We start from the raw sequence: 4,756 nt of genomic DNA on the forward strand, positions 1-4,756 counted from the left end.
AACAAAAAAAATAATATATGTAAAATAGAAATACAAAAGTAACAAAAATATAGAATAATTTATGTAAGAACATTTTTTTTTATGATCGATAAATAAAATTTGAGACACAATCCTTTTTATTTATTTTTTATTTTTAAGAGAATAGTATTCTTCATGATTCGAATTAACTTTTCTCGAAAATTGATGTCATTGGAAATTATTTCTTACAATTTGATCAAATAATGAATGTCTAGTGATTTTTTATGCAAAATAAAAAATACAAAAAATAAAGAAAATCAAGAAATCAAGGTCGGGAATGGAGATTTGTGTTCAAAAAAAAAAATTACAGAATAGAAGTTGGGAATGGATGTCCGCATGCAAAAAGAAAAAAAGAATTAGAGGTATAGTGAGTGAATAAGAGGTGTAATAAGTAATATATTAATATATACGTGAATTACATAAACAAGGCTATTTTAAGAATCTGAAAGGAGGTCAAATGAGCAAATGTTTATATTTTGAAAGTAAAATAGAGATATAGAGAGAATGAGAGGTATACTGAGTAAATTTGAAAGTCCTAATAGCCGTACTCATTTGTAATACTCAACGAACAGTATAAGGAATAAAATTCATGTAATGACTGAAAAATAAAATTACCCCTATCGCCTCTAAAAATCTAGACGTCGCGCTAGGGTGTTGTGTGGTTGCCCAAGTGGTTGGGTGCCCAAATCAGGCTTGGTTGGGTATGAGCCTTTGTCAAGCAAGTATGCTTTGACAGACTTGATTCTGGTGACAAGCCGAAGTTGGATTTGTATTTGGGTTCCGGGTCGCATTCAACTTCGTATTTTGGACCCAATATATATGGTATCGGTGTTGGTTCTTAGGAGTTCGTTTGCTAATTTCGAGTTTCTTATATCCCTGGTTACTTTCGAACTCTTGGTGAGCGATTTCCCTTGCTTAGGTAATCATATCTTCGTTATGGTTACGATCACTTTTACTTTTACACTGCTTTCGTGACACTATGCAATACAACGATGTCTTGTGACAACACGCAATACAATGATGATTATTTTTCATTTTAAATGTGTTTATGCATCTTGTTATCCATTATTATCTTTTATTTTAGATGTGTTTGTACATCCTATTATGTTTTATCGCTCTCTTTTAACTTGGTTACATCATTCCTCCATGTACTTTCTTTTCATAATTTCATCTAACATAAAGCTTTACGTTCTCCTGTCAAATAAAATAAGCTTTAAATATAGCCCATTTTCACCCTTTGGTCCAATGGCTTTATTGTCCCTTTCAAAATGAGCCTGCAAAACTTTTATAAATGATATATTGATATTTATTACCTCATCTCTAATATTACGCCGATCTGGACGTAGATCTCATATTTTGTCATATGAAGAGGATTGCAGTTTCATAGAGGAGACAAATTTGAAACACAATGGTTGGCAGTTGGCAATCTTTGGCCACCACATTTACTCGATCAAACTACTCCGGAAGTCGAGTGTCTTAATATAGTCTTGTTTGATAACCTTCAACTTAGATGTCGGAGATTTAAAAATGGGCTACTTTGTTCACAGCTCCATTATACACGTACAACACCAAAATCCGAGTCTCAAAACATAGAACAATGCTAATCTTTTTGCATATCATGCAGTACAATTTATAATGTGATCATCAGCTCGTGCGCAGAGCATTTACCCCTGTTGCAAGCTGCGTCCGTATGTCGTCGTCGTCATTACGTCCGCTTCTAGCTGCTTCGGTGGCGGAGCCCACGCAACAACCAGTGTAATATAATATCAAACAAAACAGCGGTCGTCGTCGTCTATTCTGTCTCCTTCTTCCTCTTCTTCTTTCTCTGCACGTACATAAGTATCACGTACTGTAGTCTGTAGATTCCCTCTCTGGTTTATGCTGTCCAGTTTCCAGATTTACAGATTTCCTCTCTGCATGTGTTGTATGAGCTCTATAAATCCTACTTCAATTTCTGAAGGAACAGATCGGCTTCCAAACGTAGGACAATATGAGTCATGGCACTGTGTTCATAACAGCCAACTTCAGCTTTGTCCATTAATGGTGGATTATCTTGATAAGGCGCTAGCTAGAGCACCTTATCAACGTGTACTTTAGTTTGTATGCTTCCTTCATAATTTTGCTACATGCACTCAGTGGCGGATCCAGGATTGATAACTGGGTAGGGCTTGATTTTTTTTTTTTTTTCCTCTTGTTGACTGAAGTGATATGAAAATCCACCGTAAATTAATAAAAGAACATTAGGTATCTAAAACTACCATCTAATTGATTAGTAAAAGAAAAAAAAACACATTAGACCCTACAGGCTCAATAGATTCAATACCGCATAGAAGTAAGACCCACTGTCCAATTTGAGATGATTATGCTTTGGGAAAATTAAGGGAAAAAAATATTTAAAAATAAGAGGAATGGATGCAAAATTGTAAAGAAAATGAGCAATACAACGGGAGAACTAAAAGGAAAATGAGAGATGATTATGCATTGGGAAAATTAAGGAAAAATTTGAAGAAATAGGAGGAATGGGATGCAAAATTGTAAAGAAAATGAGAAATGCAATAGGAGAATTAAGGGAAAAGATAATTTAAAAAATAAGAAAAATAAGATAGCAAAATTAAAAAAAAAACTAGAACTGCATTGCTGTGATTCAAACCCAGGTGGACTGGGAACTACAAATGTTTCTTAACCAAACTTGCTATGTCAACTTTTATTATAGGTGAACATATACTCTAGAATTTATATGTCAAAATCTGACCTGGGCTCCAGCCCAGTCAAGCCTTGGGCTGGATCCGCCACTGCATGCACTGTCACTACTGCACGTACTACATACAATTAATTAAGAGTACTAAAATGGCTTTAAAAGCAATACTTTTTGATAATACAAAAGATAACGTTGTCCTCTCTCGTACAATAGGACGTTTTTTAGGGCAAATGCCTATTTGTAATAAAAATAAAAAAGTTGCCTCGTTTGAATGACAATAAGACTTTTGACCCCAATTGAATGAGATGAACACTTATTATTGCTCAAATACACAAATTTTTACTAAAGTAATAATAAAATATTTAAAGACATTTTTACAATTTAGGGTGTGTGGATTTTATTTCCCATATTTTATTATATTTGGTTGAGGTGATTGTTATTGATTAATATTCCTAATCAAGTTGGAGTCGCACAAGGGTATTGAAGAAATATAAAAGAGGCGCGGACGACATGGAGAACTACCTTTGCACGCATAACGTTTGAGAGATAGTATTTTCCGCTGCGAAACTTTGTAAGTCACAAGTTTAACTGTTCCGTGTTGAGTTGAACTTGTTGTTTATGTGATTGAAGGATTAAGGACGTGGTTAGTTTCTTAGAGATTAAAAAAGAAGATTACTTGAAGAAAAAGTGTGCTTTAAACATATATGCTATGGTTCTAGAGATAGTAGCCGCGTTCAATGCTACATAGTTTGTAATTGACTTGTTCTTTTTTAGTGAATTGTTTTTTTGATAAAGACTTTCAAGAGTTAAAGCCTGGACAGTGTTTTTCCTCAAATTGAGGTTTCACTGGGTAAAAACTTGTTGTGTTCAGGATTGTAACCATTGTTTCAATCCCGATACCCAGAAAACGTCTATCCTAGTCCTTTTATGTTGAACACCCTCGGTCGGGATAAGATTACAGATCTTTTACTTTTTGTTCAAATTATATGGATCTAGTAGAACTACGAAATCCAAAATCTTGAATGAAATATTTACACAGACAGACAAAGAGGATCACGAAGAGTTGGGAAGCCCCCCACAAAGATGTTGATGATAGATGCGCACACCATAAGTCATGCAACGTTTGTCCTAGCTACAACTCTAGGGCAAGGACTAAAATTCCCCTATCGAGGAAATTTTGACCGTCCAAAAAACAGATATTCCGATAGAAATATCGGAAAAAATTGATAATCGTCAAATTTTCGAGAAAAAATCAGGAAAAATGCTGATATATATGAAGAGTATTAATAGAAGTGAATGTACATATGTAATCAAAACACATCCCAACATGGTTGGTTGGGGCGTTCTATTACATTTTGAAGAATCAAAGTTCGATTCTCAACAGCTACATTTTGTCTTTTAACTAATTTTTCCAGATTTGGCCCCATTTTCAGTCAAAATATCGGAAATATCGGCGATAAATCGAAAAAAATCTGAAAATATCGATAAATTCGTACGATATACTCTTGGTATCTCATTTTAATATCTATACATTGAGAAAACGAAAATATCGCCGAAATTTCGATGATATTTTCGATTTTACACTCCTTGCTCTAGGGAGACTCGCCTTTCGTATAATTATATGATAGTGTGCTACTCCATCAGCCTGTACTCCTGTAGTACGTGCTTTCTGGCTGGCTAAGACAAAAGCTGCTCAAATCACATGGAAATTTCATTAACGAATATATAGTCGATCCAGCATCAACCTTAGGCCACATGATATGACCATCCTAATATCCCTCAAATTACACAACTAATTATACATATACGTACACATCATACAAATTACCTATATATATGTGTGTATGCATCCCCAACATTTACAACAGGCAACAACAACTACTTGATAAAATACATTAGTCGAGCGGTAAAAACCCTATTCGAACTCGGATCGTAAAACAAGAGTTCTCAACAAGAGAGAGAGAGAGAGAGAGAGAGAGAGAGAGAGAGAGAGAGAGAGAGAGAGAGAGAGACGACGACGACGTACGTACGTACGTACGT

The sequence above is a fragment of the Fragaria vesca genome, linkage group LG2 (genome assembly GCF_000184155.1).
Source record: "Fragaria vesca subsp. vesca linkage group LG2, FraVesHawaii_1.0, whole genome shotgun sequence".
Taxonomy (NCBI): domain Eukaryota; kingdom Viridiplantae; phylum Streptophyta; class Magnoliopsida; order Rosales; family Rosaceae; genus Fragaria; species Fragaria vesca.